This window comes from Camelus dromedarius, chromosome 6, assembly GCF_036321535.1.
Source record: "Camelus dromedarius isolate mCamDro1 chromosome 6, mCamDro1.pat, whole genome shotgun sequence".
Lineage (NCBI taxonomy): Eukaryota > Metazoa > Chordata > Mammalia > Artiodactyla > Camelidae > Camelus > Camelus dromedarius.
Window position 1 is genome coordinate 73703928 of NC_087441.1, and position 18333 is coordinate 73722260.

General features: G+C 41.0%; 1 protein-coding gene across 5 annotated transcripts in view; it reads left to right on the forward strand.

Annotated features, from left to right (window-relative positions):
- The window catches only part of ADGRB3 (adhesion G protein-coupled receptor B3), a 686067-nt gene that overhangs the window by 139109 nt on the left and 528625 nt on the right, over positions 1 to 18333 (forward strand). The gene's annotated exons all lie outside the window — the stretch shown is intronic.

An 18333-nucleotide genomic window follows, 5' to 3' on the forward strand; every position in this document is an offset into this window, starting at 1 on the left:
GGAGGGAGGGTATAGCTCAGTGGTAAAGTGTGTGCTGAGCATGCACAAGGTCCTGTGTTCAATCCCCAGTTCCTCCATTACATAAGTAAGTAAGTAAATTAAGTTAAGTAAGTAAGTAAATGAATGAATGAATGAATAAATAAACAAACCTAATTACCTGCCCCCCAAAACAAAGCAAAGCAAATACATTTTTTTTTAAAAAAAAAATCCTGTTTAAACCTACGTTGTCATGTATCTTTTTCATTCGTAAGCTTAACTCCACTACAGATTCTCTTTTTAAGGCTGAGAACTATGTCAGGTTGACCTTTGTGTTCCCCACAAAGCCTAGCACGTCTTCAGTTTTGAATAAATATCTGGTATATTAGTTAGCTCACATGTAGGTTTCTGTGTATTTCATACGAAGTATTCTGTTAGTTTAGAACCTGTGATCATGTTAAACAGTGGTGAAAGTCATCTGAAAGTGCGGCAAAAACTTGAGGAAGTTTTTAAATGTATGATTTACATATTGTCTTGGTTCAGGAAGAGCCACAATATAAGTGTTATGGGAAAAGTATCTAACAGGGAAATGTTTCCGTCTATCTAGGTAGATTGAGACATGATTTTAAGATCTAATAAAATCACAATGACAGAAAAAAGAAAAAAAAATCTTGTCTCTCAGAAGCTAATTGCTCAGGGAAAAAAAAAAAGTAGTAGTATTATTTTTTCTTTATCCAGTCTTAGTTTCCAGTCTGCATTTTCCTGTGGCCCAGTGGAGGTGGGGTGGGGTAGGGAGTGAGCAATAAGGGTCGAAACAAACGAGGATGGATGCAACCGTGTCTTGCATTTCCTTGATGTGAGAGGACGGTACCACTGGTCCAGGGGCACAGAAGTGCTGCCTCTGTGCATCACCTGATGTTTATGGGCCTCTGGTCACTGCAGGTCACCGGAGATGGCCATGGAGGGTGGAAGGCAGTCGGTGCCTGCCTTCTGTTAGGGGGAAGACAGCAAGATTAAGGCAGGAGCCTGATTCCTCTGTCCGAGTTCCCTCCCGACAGCAGCTGGAAGCCCCCAAGCCTCACACTTAACCTTTGATGCCCAAGAGTAAATGAGTTAAAGCTTACATGTATAAAAAAAAGGGGGGGGGCCTCAGAACAGCGGCTGGCCTCAAGCTGGCTCCATGCAACTGTTTTGAATAAAATAAAAATCAGCATCTGAGGCATCCCCAGATTTCATACATGATGGACAAAAAACAGCAAGTCTCCATTTTGTGCTTTTCATCTTTTTTGTACACGCTGGTCACAAACTTCTCTATTTCAGCCACCACGCATCCTGACCCCACCACGAGAAGTGTCCTCTCTTTGGCTTCTCAATTCATGTTGACTCTGCCAAAAGAATTTTTTTTTCTTTTTCTTTTTCTTCTTTCCTATAAAAGAAATACCTGGCTGATTTATTGTTTTTTAAAAAAATCATATTTTTGTATAGTACTTATTAAGTAATATATCATCCTTTTGTTGTTTTCAGTGGGGTGAGACATAAGAATTTGGAGGGTAAGGTAAAATTGTGCTGTGTCACTCCAGGCTGAGTGTTTTCCTTACATCTTTTAGTGCATAGAGAACACATATTTGGTTATTAACCAGAGACCAGGACAAACACAGACTCTTCTGTTACTGCGGCAACTTCTGCTAATTGCACTTTCCCCACTTAGTGGCCGTTCGCTGCTAATAGTGCCTCAATTTTAATTGGATACAAAAAAATCAGGAGGTAAGGGACTAAGTCTTGCCACTTTATTCCTGGTTAGAAAATCTAATAAGAGCCTTCGCGCACAAAGTCATGATATTAAAAATAAAAAAATTGCTTTGCACAATTAAGTCAGTGATGCTCTCCTTAACCCTCTAGCCTAGGTAACTGAGAGAGGTTACAGATAATGATCTTTAAAAGAAGGCTCAGGTTTCACCTGCTCTGAGTGGCTGACAAGTAGACGGGGAGCCTGAACGAGCCGGGTGTGGATGGAGGAGTTGACCTCCCTGGCTTCCTTTCAAGTCCCTTGGTCCCATAATTTGAAAGCATAATTTCCCTTGCATCTATTCAGAAATATGTGCACCTAGACTACTCTCTGCTAAATGCAGACTCCCACTCTTCAACTCTGGAGAGAGAAAGACGAAGCCTGTTAAATGACATTTGCAATTTCAGAATGGCACCGTGTGGGAGAGAGAACTGTCAATCATTTCTGCCAACATCACTCTCCAGGGGGATCTAAACGAAGCTTGGCTTGGTCCAGTTAAAAGAAGCAATTATGAGTCATGGAAAGTAAACAAATCTAAGAAAAATGATAGTCCTGATTATAGTGGGTGCTCACAGTGAGAGGCTGTCATCTGTGGAGTATCATCCTTGTTGCAAAAGCTATTAATCGATTTTGATTTTATTGAAGATTTTTAGATGAAATAATCAGAAATAAATCATTAACCTTCATTTCGTAACCAAGGAACATTCACAGTACTGGAAAAATGCGAAATCTCTTTACAGAGCTTTAATTATGTCAGTTTTCTACATGGCCTTTGGGTTAGGAAAAATATATAAAATATTACCTTGTGACCCCTTTAGCTGCTTGGTTATAGAAAATATTGTGAAACAGCCTGGCAGACCTACTTTTTTTTTGCTAAGGTTGAATCTATAATATGTGAATTTTTCTTTTGTAATATAATGTAATCCAACTGTCGTAAAATGCAGGTTTTGATAAACTCCATCTTTATATCTTCCCCTACATGCAGGGGAAATTGGACCATGCACTGTCATGGAGCATAAGTGTGTGTGTTACCTCTGAAAGCATAGTGGTGTATTTTTACCACTGCTGACAAACTTTGTGTTAAACTCATTAACTTGTGTTTACTTGCACGGTGATGTAACTAACAAATGTCTGTGGGCATCAACATTTGCTTGATGAAACAGAAAAATATGCCTGACTCAAAGTTCTGGAAGAAATGTAGAAATTTTTTTTTTCAAAATAGTTTTCCTTCTCTCAGTATCTCTATACTTGGGTTATACAAGATAAATTTTTATTAGGGAAGCAAAGTACAAACTCATTACCTACCATTGATAATCGGAATAAAAGGCACAAGAGCAAGGGGCAGGTATCTTTGGACACACAAGAAAGGGTGGCAAATGGCTGAAAAAGAAACACAAGATTTTTTAATACTGGAAAACTGCTAATGGGACCAAAGGGAACAGAAAGCAATTAATTGATCTCACCGGGAACTAAGAAAACTATTCAAAATAAGCAGGACATGCTAACGTTTATTCACAGAAAAGGTTTTGAACCATCCATCAAAGGTGTTTGTAGCTGGCTTCCAATTAAGAGGAGATGAAGGTCCAGGAATCTCATGCACAAAAATGTCCATGGTTTGCTTCAAAAATACAAAATTGAGAGCTGAAGCTCAATTTTCATTTAGCTGATTTCCAGAGAGTGCTGTAAAATGCTATCTTGATAAGCAAGGTAAAGCAAAACCATCCTGCTCGAGTCAGCTGAGCACATCCAGAAAGCAAGGCACCAGCAAAGCCTGTTGGTGCCAACGGCACATCCAGCAGGTACAAGCCTGCGTCTACCCATCCTTGTCTCTGGAGCTGGCCCTTGAGCCTGTCCTGGATATCACATCGGGCGTCCTGAAGTAGGTGCTATTTCATTAGCATCACTTACTGCCGGCAAATGACATGGTCCTGGAGCAGAGCCAGGCTCCTGGCATGAGAGATGCCTTGGAGATCCTGGACTGGATTTCCCAGGAATGGGTGAGAGCTGTTGGTTTGGTCCTGGGTCAAGGTTGCTGAGAGAGACAGATGGGAAAGTTTCATGCACCCCATGCTGCTGGGCAAAATGAGCTTTTTCAGGAATCCCTCCATCACCACAGAAGGACAATTCCTTGCAGCTCGTCTGTGCACGTGAACAGGTTCTGACTTAGTCCCACGGGCACATGTCCTCATGCCCTCTTTACAAATGAAACATTGAGGCAGTTTCTAGCTACGAAGCAGAGGCACATTTAGAATACTCACCCAATGCAGTTAGTGACTATAACTGCACACATGAGCATGTTCTATGTTTCAGAGGTTTGTTTGCAACTCCTGCAGAGACCTGTAGCAGAAGCTGAGATTAGTCATCAAAATATTTTTAAGCCAGGCAGTTCCAATAGTTGGCTTTGTATTTTTGTAGAACTCTTGTGATGAATTTGTACCAAAAACCTACACTTCATTTCTTACAGACCAAGCTGTATATGTGTCAGTATTCCTATCATAGAAAAATACCAGAATTACATACTTTTAGATCCAAAATTCTACTATCAACCCCCATTTTTTTTTCTCCTAGTCCTGATGCGGGACTGCCATCTGGTGGAACGGGGAAGGCACTTCTGGTTTGGACTTGACCAAAATTGTGTGATCGTGGTTTCTCAGGTTTCCAAAAGTCCAGAATAACAAGTGGAAACCCTGTTTCTGGATGGAGATGAGCCTATAGGGCAGAGAGAAGACAGTCATAATGATGATCATAGCTGAGACCATCACCAGGAAAGGCAGCGGTCATGATGGGTGATGGATTGCAAGAAGAAATCACTTGATTTTATTAGTCAAGATATTTTTTAAATTTTTAAATTAAAAATATTTATATTTAACTTTAAAATATATATATATTTATTTATTTACACATAATGCATATATATATATGTTACATGAATGTGTGTGTGTGTGTGTTCATTAGACAAGGTAAAGAAAATCATAGTGGAAACAAAGCACGCTCAAAAGCTGGAGCAGATACAGCAGAGCTACCTTCCCGACTTGACCCCCTCCCCACACACACGTGCCCCGGTACCCGCTCCCTAGAGTCCCTGGCAGGGTCCCACACTGCCCAGAGATGCTTCCTGGGCTTCGCCCTGGAAGGTTCAGTTCTTGCTGTGTGGCAGCCCTGTTACCCTCAGGGTTAACGTAGACATGGCAGCAGAATTACACTGACAAATGGTGAAGCAGCACAGAGGGAATGTTTATCAACATTTGGTGCACCCGATCGTGAACTGAAACCAGTGTCCATCATCAGTGGGAAGGGAGCAGAATCAGTGCCCAGGTATTTCAGGATAATAGGCCTGCCTCTGGCCATCTAGTTTTCAGGAAGCAAAGGGCTTCTTGGGTGCCACGTACTGTGCCAAATCCATCTAAGTGAATCACTGGCATTAAATACAGGGTGCTTTTTAGATGAGGCACAGAGAGGCTAAGAACGTTCTCAGTCAAACCGCAGGGATGATGCTATACGTGGTGCACTCCCAGCAACTTCTTCCACCTGCGGGCAGGGAGGAGCGGGTGCCTGCTGACTTCTGACTTCCCCTACTTCATACACAAGCTGCGTCTATGCGACGAAGTAACATTTTGGAAGGAGATAAAGCCCCAGGACAGACACTGCTGGAGCCTCTGGAGCAGTTTTCCTAAGATGTTGTTTGTTTGAAAGTAATGTCTTTGAGGCTGAAGAATCCCATTGCGCCAAGAAAAGGATGCTTGTATGTTTTTCATCCGGAGGAAATTCAAGGTGGCTGGGAGAAATTCCAGAAGCGTGTTCATGGTCAGAGCCGGACTCCCGCTATCCTCTTGACTGACTTCAGGGATCCCTGGACTCAGAGTGGAACCCAGCCCTGAGAGTCTGTCCCCAAACATCTGCATGATGAAGAATGGAACTGCACTATTTGTCCAAACGTTTTCTTCTTTTCCTAGTCCTCAGACAAGTTACGTATAGACCAAGAGGTAAATATCAACCGGAAGTGATCAGAGCTTCACGTTTGACTGACAGGTGCGTGGTCTCTGACATTTTGAGAAGCGAGCTGTGGGTATCTGGTGACTAGCTGTCCTTGGATGTTCATGGGGATGAATAAACCTCAAGGAGAGGAGTTTAAATTACTGGAAACTCACGGCCAAGTGAAGAATGGATGGGAAAAGAAGACAGAACATCTCTCAAATGGTAAAAGACCTGAGGACAGGTCTTTTGTGACAACACACCCAGGGCATAATGGCTTGATGGTCCATGTTTGTGGAGTGATTCAAAAAATGCTTAAGTATCTTGGTTATGTACAGAGTAAGAGCTGTATTTCTAATTCCATGCAGACAGTCCTAAGGCTGCAAAATTTGCACTTCATCGTTTCAATGGCTTTTTTTGTTGTGTGTTTTACATCCCCTTGGTATATGATGCAATATTTAAAAAAAAAAACTTTATTTTGAATTAAATAGCTTTGGTTTTACAAGTAGTTGCAAAAATAGTACAGGGTTCCTAGCTCCTCTAATGATAACACTGTACTTAAACAGAATATAGTATCCAAACAAGGACATTGACATTTGTACACTACTATTAACTACAGACTTTATTTGAATTTTTACAATTATGCAATTTTTTAAAAGTTATTTACTATGTCTTCATTGTTTATGTTTTTGTTTTGTTTTTTAAGTACTTTATTGTGTTTCAGATAGCTGCTTGGTAATATGCCTTAATTCAGAACTCAAAAATTTACCTGAAAATTGGATTTCTTAAGCAAAGCCTTGCTATCTGCATTTCTGTCTTACTTTTGTTTTTGTGTTGTTCTCAAATAAATGGATAGCATAACTGGCCATTGCATGAATTCTTGTGGTGTTTAATGTCATTGCTCATCTGCAAAATTAAGGCTTGGAGCAAAGTCTAAGGTGGCTGTCTTCCAAGTGGTTCCTTGTTTTCCCTAAAGTCATAATTTTCACCGTTGCTATCAGTGTCTTCTGACTTATGAGCTCATAAGAATGCTGCTGTGCCAAACTCAGTTATCTCTTGGACTCTGTCCTCCCCTTTATAATCAACTGTGCAAGTTGCAGGCATGATGTCATCGGAAGACATCAGTATCCTTTGGAACATTGCTGCTGTAGATCAATGAAGCTACATTGTTCCTTTGCAAATGTTGTTCTTTTGAAAGTATTCAGAGCAAACTGTTGTATTTGTGCAACAATGTATAGTTTCAAAATACTTTCACGTGCTGAAATTTCCTGGATCCCACACAGCCACCCTGTAAAAATAGAGCACTTTTTTTTTTAATCTTCACTTAAACTCTGTGAGACCCTGAGACTAAAGGTCAGATCCATTCAGAACAAAAAAGAAAAAAAAAGACTAGGCTCAGCCAGGAAGACGTATTTGTGCCAGTTAAAGCAATAGAGGAACTTCAATATGGAGCATTGAAAATATGATGGTTAGAATTAGATGGGAGAGGGAGAGAGGGTAGAGTTAAGTGGTAAAGTGTGTGCTTAGCATGAACAAGGTCTTGGGTTCAATCCCCAGTATTAATAAATAAATAAATAAATAAATAAATAAATAAATAAATAAATAAACCTAATCCCCTCACCCCCCCAAAAAAAGGAAAAAAAATTAAAACTTTGTTAAAAAAAAGAATGAGATGGAAGAGATGGAAGAGTTCCAAGAACAATCAGGGGAAAGTGAAGCCAACCTGAGGTTGACACACCTCAGAAGCTGTCTCCTTATGCTGGAGGGGCATGGAGCAGAGATGGGGTGACTGGGTCTCAGGAAGCAGAGGTGCCTTGTTCAACCAGTGCCACCCACCTGGATGCAAGGTTAAAGGCAAGCGAAGGAAGGAAACATAGCTTCACACCAACAGATATTCCAAGCAGGAGAAAGGAAGTGTAGGGGGCTGATCTGAGAGCAAATGTGCCAAACAGCGCTGTGCTGGGTGCACTCATTTTTAATAAAAATGCCACCTGATGGCGTGTTGCTGAGCACGAAGGTCAGGGACGAAATGGACATCATCTCTGCTGGGAAGAAACGTTCAGTTTTGTAAGCGGAGACAGTTGTTAACCGCTCTCATTATTACTGCTGCCAACCCTTATGTTAACAACCAACTTACATGCATTGACCACTTCCTATATGCCAGGAACTACAATGCACTATTTAAATAAACTCTATTTAACCCTTAGAGTTCTGTTTATTTTTTTATTGACGTACAGTCAGTTTACAGTGTTGTGTCAATTTCTGGTGTACAGCATAGTGTTTCACTCATACATATACATATGTATATTCCTTCCCATATTCTTTTTCATTATAGGTTGTGACAAGATATTGATTACAGTTCCCTGTGCATACAGAATAAACTTATCTATTTTATATAGAGTACTTAGTGTGAGTTCTGTTTATTATTCCCATTTTACAGATGATCTCATTGAGGCTTTAAGAGGTCAGGTGTAATGCCGAGGCTCACGAGGCTGGATAGCCAAGATTCTGACACAGACCATCTGAATCTAAGGTCCATGCTCCTTTCTCTACCCGATATTGCCTCCCTAAATGTAATAAGGTGTTTGAAGTTCTAGGATTTCTTCTAGGTCCTGGTAGATGGGTAGGTACAGAAGAATAAGTGACCAATTTGCCCCAGAGGGCCTGGGGAGACTTCAGAGGAGACAGTACACTCAAGTTGAACTGGGATTAAGAGTGAAGGTTTCTCCAGGCGAACCAAGAGACCAGAGGCAGGTCAGCACCAGGTCACATTCAGGAGATACTTCATACATGAGAAAGTGGGAACCTTTGATGATGGTGTGCTGTGCAGAATCCTGGCCAGTTTTGCTTTAGAAACTGCCCTCTGCCCGCAGTTAGGCGGCTGCTGGGATGCATTCATGTAGCACGTGATTGTTGTTCTGCAACTGGGTGAATGTCAGGGGGCGCCTTGAAAAAATGGACTTGAGCTTGCATGTTACTCTGTGAAAGCAGAAGCACCACCAGCTCCATCCAACCATTTTCAGTTCTTTCTCAGCTTCTCAATCATTGGAAATTGATGTTCTTGATAAGAGGTTGGTGATATTTGAGTAGGCGTCTGCTGTATGTGCTTGGTTGGGCTCTTTATTACCTGGGTTCAAAATTAAATTGTCTCTCATTATTCTATTATAATTATGCCGTGTATTTATTTAAAGAAATTAAATGTCCGTAGCATTCCCCCAGTACTTCTCTGTCTTGTGTTTTCCTTTTATATCCCCATGCACACTTATGACTTCTCAGTAATGGACTTTGTGATGGATTTAATTTTTTTTTCCCTTTGGCAATCGTCTGCATCTCAGAAATGTCACCTGTCAGGGATATCAATTTCTTCAGTAAATAGAAAGCTATCAAATACGTTTATATGAGCCTTAAACTTCGCTTCACCTGGTTTCCATTATGTTGCAAGGTGCTTTAGAGGTAGAAATGCATTTTTTGGTCTACTCACAAACAGGTGAAAAATGATTTTCCTGCCTTCTTTGATGTACTTTCTTGTAAAGCGCTCATCTGAGTTATACGTCATCTGTGTTAAAATGGAAGTAGCTTCGTATCAGCAAAGCAGAAAGAATTTTTAATATTGAAACAGTCCGCCTCCTTTTCTTGTTTTCTTTTTCTTCACAGAGTTTAAGAGTGTTCACCTTATTTATTTGAATGTCGGGATTCACTAGGAACCTGCCACAAGTCTTGATGAAAGCGGTTTAGGTGAATGGAAAAGAGTAGGTCAGTCGGCGAATTTAATTACGATTGAAAACCACACTAGGAAGGGATGAAAGGCATTGTGATTCTTGGAGCACTTTCTTGCACTGCTTACTGAGCAAAATAACTCAGTATTAATGAGCGTATATTGTAATTGATTTATCTGTGCCTGATACAAAATATTAGGTCCTTAAATGACAATCTCTCTATCTTCTGAGTTTCCTTAGTAACATCTTCGAAGTTATCAATAGGCTTTCGTCAGAGAACAGAGTTTAAACTGTCAGTATCTTGATTCCGAAATGAACATCGATTTATGACTGTTCCTCACTGGGCTCACATGCACCTATATTCACAAAGCGATTCATGACTGTGCAGGTGACAGTTGGAAAGTGTTGCTCTTAAAAAGAGTAAAAAAAAAAATCATACCATGTGTATAGAAGTTATAAATATATGCAATGTAAGTATGATGAAAATATATATAGGTATAGATAGAGTATAAAATACAAAGAAAATTAGTTGATGATTTTTATTCCGTGTTTTACTCCTTTGGTCGCTGTTGTTTCTCTGGAAATTGACTATTTAAGAAGATTCAATCTCCTACCAGGAAAGACCGAACAGTGTCTTACACAGGGTGGCGTGTAGGCTCTGCAGACTCTCTGAGTTGGAGGCCATGAGCTTGGGAGGTGCTGGCTGGCTGACAGAACAAGGAAACTGTGCCTCATTTTCCCATAGAAATAAGAATGTGATCACATTTACAATCTAAAATGGTCTTCTTGAGGATAAATGTAAAAATTTTGTGTATTTTAACCTATGAGGCTTTGATGAATGCAGTAATGTCTTGGGAATGATGTTTTACATTTAAACCAGGTCCATTAGAAGTCAGTTGAATGTGACAATATAGATTCTTTTAGCCAGGCCAAGGATCTTACAGTCATGCTTGTGGGCAAATATAAATTATGGTTTGGAAAGCCCAGAAAGACAGGTTCTAGGAATGAAATCAGAGTCCGAAGTCTTGAAAGGTTAGTGCAGTTGGACAAGTGGTCCACTCGAGCGGGGTTGGCATAGCCTGCAGGGTGGCCAGAGAGAGAACTTTGGTTAAGGAAGAATTTAGTAGAAGGGTGAATATTGCTTCCCTCCTTTACCACCTCCAAGCCCTAGAAAATTGACTCAAAGAGTGATGTAGGGTGTTCCTGAGTCTATTGCTAAAGATTATTTTACTCAAGGAAATTTTAAAGGTAAGTGCATTTGTGAGAATGATGGACGTAATCCCACACTCTTTGATGACACCTTAGTGCAGTTAATTGGTTGTGACTCTGTGTCCTGCTCATGGGGGAGCCAGCATAGATGCTACTTGAGACTGGGGAGGGGAGCTCTGCTTCTTATAGCAGAAAGAGAGGCAGAGCCTGGCCTCTGTCCTTTGAGCTGGGTTGCCCTCGGGGCATCTTATTGCTAAGTTATGGTAAATGCTTCACCTTTCAATTCCGAGTCACGCCTTGCTTTTCTTTCTCTGTGATCTACAAAGTGATGCTTCCCCGTGGTTCTGAAACCCTCCATCTCACCAACCTGAATTCTTCTGTGTCTGTATCTGTGCTGTCCTGGGAGCCTCCTGTGTCCTGTGCAATCAGCCTTCCCTCTCACTATCAAGAGCCCTGGCATTTTTAAACCACCTGGGTGGAAACAGTTTACTGTAAATACGTCTCCTGTTGAGCAGAACAAAGATGCTCTGATGATGCTTGTTTTCGGTCCACAATAAACACCCCTGCATTCTCCCACCCCCTCACCCTCACAATAGCTGAGATGCATGGCCTTTGAAGCATCTTTGGTCCCTGCTCTACTTGCAAGCCTCCTCGTCATTTAGGGGGGGCAGGTAGGATGGCCAAGTGGGCTACACAGAGCTACAAGACCACGCGTGCGGGAAGGCATGGAGCAGACGTGGAGAGACAGTCCATCACGGGGGCCCCCATGCTTACCTTGGCTGACACGTGCCTTCTTGTTCCTGGTGCACTTTTGTCTCATCCTCTCCCTCCTTTTTAGACCCAGGGCCTCCCCCAAGCCCCTGTCTAATCTTAAAATGTTAACACAGAGCTACTTTAATGAGGAGAGTACTCAGCACGCTGACAGAAGCGTTTGCACTTGGATGCCTGAGCGAGTGTCAGTCTTCCCTGCCACACGAGTGTACGAGCCACACAGCCAGGAAGACCCAGCGGAGGAACCCTTGGCTAGACAAAGCTGTGTACCTGCAGGAAGCACATTTCTGGGCATTTTGCACAGTGGCTGCTTTGCTTTTGTTTGTTTTTCCCCTTGTTTCCTGTTATCAAGCATTTGGAATTATTTCTGGTAAATTTTTGCATTCAAAATATTTGGCCATATGATTCAATTAGGATCCTTGGTAAACCAAAAACAGGACCTCAGGGGCACACAGTTGTGACAGAGGAGAGGGAGGTGGTGTCTACGAGCTTGCCCAGTGGGTCTTCCAGGCTGTGTCCCTCCTTCAGGCCTTCTGCCCCTGTGGGTTGATACCTGGGTTTTTACTTTTTTTTTTTAATTGAAGTATAGTCAGTTTGCAATATTGTGTCAGTTTCTGGTTCACAGCATAATGTTTCAGTCATGCACATACATACATATGTTCCTTTTCATATTCTTTTCCATTACAGGTTACTGCAAGGTACTGAATGTGGTTCCCTGTGCTCTCCAGTGGAGACTTGGTGTTTCTCTGTTTTATATATAGCAGTGTGTATCTGCAGATCTCAAATTTCACTAACTGGGTTTTGATCTTTGTAATTTGCCGCTCGTTATGATAATCCCAGCAGCCCCCAGGCCACACATCTTGTCTGTGTGCGCCACACTCACCAAGCGAGAGCACGCTACGCCTCTCGTATTATTTGTGTGTGCACGTCTACTTGTGTACGCTGCAGTTGACCCCCGGACAACACAGGTTTGGACTGTGCAGGTCCAAGTATAAGTGGATTTTTTTCAATAGTAAATGGTACATTACCACACAGGGTTGGCAGAGTCTTTGGATGTGGAGCCGTGGATACAGAGGACCCACATAGAGTGCGGGCCCAGTGTAATTTATAGTCTGATTTTTTTACCGCCCTGAGGGTTAGCATCCCCAGCTCCCGCCTTGTTCAAGGGCCAACTGTATTTCCATCTATATATTGTCCCCTGAACTTCATGGTACCTGGTCCAGTGTGAGTTACTTTCTTAGTTATATGCACACATTTTCTCTTACAGCATTCATAATTTTCTTCAAGGTTATACTCTGTCTTGTAAAATTTTAATTGGCTAAAATTATCACCCTTTTTACAAACTAGTTTATATCCGTTACAGTCTCACTCATCATTGAAAACAGTCTTTCGTGCTTTAAATCTGGAAACTATACACAGTTAGCGGGTTATTTACTGCCCTTGCAACCAGAGCAGAGTGAGTTTTTCCACTTCTCCTTTCTCAAGATGCATGTAAACCTGTCTCATTAGAGCTCTAAGTGTTAAAAATCGCCTTCGCAGTTTGGGAATTGTATGTGAGAAGCAGTATTTCAGCTCAGATATCCGGGCCTTACTTTCTTACTTTCTAAGCTTGTCGGGGCTCCCAGATGGCAAAAGTGCTTATGGATATTAGCAAGTCGTATGTATTGTTTAAATTTGGAAGTGATTCAAAGCTATAGCCAGAGTAAAGAGGTGAATCAAAATATAGTCCTTTAAGGGAGAGCTGTGTGATGTTAACATGTCTTACGTTTTGACATTGTTTGTGTGTATATGTGTATGTATTTATACTAATGCTTACATGTCCATATATAAATATTTATATATAAAATATAAATAGATACACATATTTATATATAAAATATAGTTATATAACTATATTAAAACTTATTCATATATGTGTATGTTTATATATTTTATTAGTATGTATTTATATTTTTCTAATATATAAATAAATACTAATATTTAAAAGTCTAAATAATTTTATATTTAAATAAATTTAAATATTAAATATATAAATGCATATTTTATTAGTGTATATTTATACTAATGTATAAACAGATCAGTGAACTATAAGAATTATTAAAGCTGTGGAATCAGTCTGAAATGCAAGCATTTATGTTTTACTCTTCTGCAAAATGAGATGCAAAATGGGGAAGAAATTTTTGCTGTGGTCAGAGCTATAGTGTGTTGGGTCCATACCATGGACCACTTTATATGCTCATCTATTTAAAATTCACAACAACCCTGTAAATTATACTATTTCTTATTTTATAAATTTATATTTATAAAAAATATAAATAATACTATTATTATTCCCATTGTACCTAGAGGTGAGCCCTAAAGATATCAAGTAGTTTACCCAAGAAGGGGAGTCAGCACGTCTCCAGCCTGGCAGTCTATTTGAGTGGCTTTATTGCCTTTGTATTTCCAAGGAAGGGAGAGCTACAGAGATGAGCCAAATGCCTGCTAGGAATACAATTCATAAGAGGCTGAATCAGGGATTGGAAGCTCTTCTCCGACAGCTAATCCTCCCTGAGAGGTCTGTGTGCAGAAGGGATCACAAGGTTTTGGAGTTCCGGCCCTTACATCCGGCTTGATCCTGTCCTGTATTTGACTGTTAACAGTGCTCAGATAATTTAAAAGTTTAATACCAGGCACTGCTGGAGTCCTGCGACAGCAGCATGTTATGAATGTTATATATCCTCCTTCCGTTCCCAGAGATCAACCGGAATGTTAATGGATTTCCTGGGACAGTTCTCTGAAAAAAACTTCATAAACTTTATTATTTTTAACCATAATTATTTTGGTACACTTTTGAGGTTATGTAAAATATTGGCTAAAGCCAGGAACACATAGGTGGAACCAAGTGATGGAGCTTTTGGGTAGCGTTTTCCTGAGAGGGGAAGTGAACACGTGTAGCATTTAGGCCCCTGAACTTCAGGCCCCTGAACTGTCAGGTGTGTTCTGGGGTGTTAACTGTTCCCTGGACTTCCATGCAGATGCCAGTGGAAACTTACACTTTAGCAATTATACATCTTAAGACTGGTGATCCGTCCGTGGTATACAAATCGGAAGTTAAAGTTGTCTTTGATAAGTTACAGGTGAATGATATTATCCTGGAGGGAAAAAATATATATCTTGATATTAAACAAAATGTGTAGTATAGAAAGGCACAAAAGTCCAAGAAAAATGAGATCTGTTCTTTTAAACTCAAGATTGACAAGACATTCAAGAAGCGAGGGGTTGCTCTGAAAAACACAGGTGCAATTATATATTTCATCTGAAAATAATCAGATGCAAGTGTACAGTGATCAATTGCAAATCTTAAGGTGCTCTCCACTAGCTTGAGGTTAAATCAATGTTTTTCCCCAAATCAAAACATCAGAATTTTTCCTCAGTCGAGGTTTAATTTTTTAAAGGTTGAATATTTATGGGGAATCTAAACACTGAAATTGTCAGAAGTCCTTGGAGAAAGGTTAAGCTAGGTAATGAGTAAACTCAGAATGTTCGGGAGTAGTCCTGAAGGTGTCCGTGAACACCTTGAATTAAAATGCAAAGCATTCTGAAGAGAAAGTCTGTACCTTTCATCAGATTTCCAACAGAGTCCAAAAACTCTTAACAATTATTTCCTTAGGATGGCATTGCTTTCCTTTTTTTTTTTTTTTTAAATTTGTCCATGAGCTAGACTGGCTTGGAGACTTTATACTTAACGTGCCTTAACGTCTTTATATAAAGTTGTAGAATCACAGGCTCTTGGAATGTATCTCTTCTGTGTTTGCCGCCAAGTAAAAATAACCCTGTTCTTAAGAATCACTCGTGTGAAAGAAAAAAAAGAAAAAAAAAGAAGCTTTGAAGCCTGGTAGACTTGAGTTCAGAGCTTTCTCTGCTACTTGGTCAGGTTTCAGAAGGTTTTTTTTTAATTTATTCCTTTCTTATAATAATGATGATTATATAGCATAAGGTTGTAGTGGATTAACTGAAAAAATAAAAGTAGATAAAAATCATTTGGCATCTAGATGGAACTCCATATTAGTCCAGGATATTTCATTCTGTGTTTTGCCATTTTAGCCGAATATTCTTGTATGTACTATATTGACTGGAATTGGCCATGATGTAATTTCCCTCCAACTTTTTTTGAAGCAGTGTATTCAAATATTGCGAGTCTCAGCCCTCTTCTGCCCGTGACTCCCCGGCTCCTTTCCACTCTTCTGGGGCGTCAGGTGTTCTCATCACCTTTGCCATTGTTGGGATGTCATATATTAATGTCAGCGCGTCTGTGCTCATTCTGCCAACAGTCTTTCCAAGTGATTTCTGAGAATTTCCTATTTGCTCCAAAGGCTGCAGCGAAGCGCTTTCTGAATGCAGGTCTTCTGGGAATACGCCTGTCCCGTCTTTGAGGTTCGCTGCGTAGGTCTCTGCTGTCTTGGTGACCGTCCTACTATGATGACCCAAATTCAGAAAACTGTGAAATGAAAGGTTGCTTCTAAAACTTCTGATGCAGTCAGTTCAGGGAATAACATTGCCCATTGATAACTATTTAGGCGCAAATCTTTCTGGAAATGAAATAAAACAGCATGGGTTTGCCAAAGCACAGGGTACAACTTCTTAGGTACCATTTTATAGGTAGTCTTTGTAGGGGAAAATAGTGTAGAACAAAACGTATACTGTTTATGTATATGTGTATCTGTGCTGTACATCCTCCTTATAAAGTGAGAAAAGAATCTCACCAGCAATGATAAAAGCTATTTGAACAATATTTTCAGGGACACAAGTATTTGTTTCCCTAATGTCCAAGGGTTTGGGGAGAAAACATTCTATGACGAGAATGTCTCGTTGTTCCCCATATAAGTGATATCATATGATATTTGTCTCTGTCTGACTTACTTCACTTAGTATGATAATCTTGAGGTCCATCCATGTTGCCGACAACAAGGACCTACTGTAGAGCACAGGGAACTATATTTAATAGCTTGTAATAACCTGTAATTATAAATAATGTGAAAAAGAATATATATATGTATATATAACTGAATCATTATGCTGTACACCAGAAACTAACACAACATTGTAAATCAAGTGTATTTCAAAAAAAAAAAAAAAAAAAAGAACGTCTAGTTGTCATCTCAAGGCCCATCTAGTAGGTGAAGCGAGCCGTTACCAGAGGTGGATGAGCCTTGTAACCTGTCATTCCTGAATCCGTTCCCTCCACACACATGCATTGGGTGTCTAGCATTGTCGAACGCTGAGATAGAAGTTTCTGGTACTGGGCAGAGGAGGACTGCCTGGCTTCTACGCTGCAGATGCTCACTGCCTAGTGAAAGGAGACAGACGTGTCAACAAGCAGGCTGTGGAAAACAAACTATGTCGGGAAATGTTCCGTCCCTCCTGGAGCTGAAAGGGAAAGCTTTCTGGGGATGTTTTCCACTTGCGTCTCAGCAGGAGGAGAGCGGGGCGAGGGCACTATGTTTAGAAGGAGGACGGGAGAGATGTCTGCACCCCCTGAACCCCGGAAGCTGCCTTCCCACTAGAGGGAGGGGCGCCTGGTCCCTCGGCAACACCCCTAGGAGTCACCTTCCCATCTGACTGAAGTGGGAGGAGAGGTTCTGCGCTTGCCTGGAGGCGTCTGTTTACCGAGTTACATCACTGACCTCGAGCTGAAGGCTCGCAGCTCCTGCTCTAGGGACTTGGTCATATCGCACGACGTTGCTGCCTCTGTGGCTTCTAGAGACAAGCAGCCTCCTTTGGGGCAGGTCCTGCCCCTATTATTTGGATGCCTTCAGTCGTGCATACTGTCACCTCTGTTGGACAGTAGACCTTAAGCAAGAAAGCTGACACCATGTAGTTACGTTTGATTTATCAACAAACCATTTGAAAGCATTTCCATGTGACGGGTTCTACCCGGCACCAGTGGACGGGCCTCTGTGCCTCTTCTCCTCTCATCCTGCTTTCTTCCTCCTCTCTGCGCATCCTCTCACCTTGGCACTCCCGTTGGCCCCTCTCTCACCTGAAGCAGTTCTCTCCAAGATGCATATTAAAACTGAAGAGCATTTTTCCTGCTACCTCGTCCTTGGGGCAGACTTCCTTTCCAAGTCCAAAAATGAAATTCTTGGAAGAAATTTAAAATAAACTCATTAAAATGGATGGTTTATTGAAAAACAGCTACCCTACCCCTGATGTAAATTGATGGAAGGATATCTTCATAGAGTTCGGTGGATATTCATGGATTCACAAGACTCCTATGCTTCAAGTCTGCTCTCGGTCTTCATGCAGAGGGTTAGAAGATGAATGAAACATCACAACCACGCTTGAGGGGTTCTCAGGTTGGTAGGGGAGCCAAACATTTAAGCTAATGAACTGGAACAGTGGACAGAGGATGCAGCATTGGTGCCCATGTAAAGTACAGAGAGGATGCTGAGAGAGAGTGACTAACCCGGAGAAGGAGAAGCTTCCTGGAGAAAGGGACCTGAAAATTGTACTTTCAAAACAGCCAAGGATTCTTCTACGATGAGCCAGTTAATGGGGGCAGGAACCCCCAGCAGAAAGAATGTTCTGTGTAGTGATGTGGATGGATGAAATGGCATGAAATGCTCAGGAATGGCCAGTCCATCAGCCTTGAACTTCAGGTGTGGAAGGACAATGGGAAAAGGTGGGGTCCTGGCAAGACTGTGGCTGAAAGGTCTTATAGACCCACCTGATGGCTTCGATTTCACCCTCTGGGCTGTGGGAAGACAGGAGAATTTAAAACAGGAAATTTAAAAGACTTATATCATAGAAAAAATAAAGACTTTTTTAGTTGGAAGAGTATGTTAGTGGGTGGAGGGAGGGGAAGGGAGCTGAAATTTACAAAAGGGAGACTAGTTAGAAAATTGTTGCCAAATCCAAAAA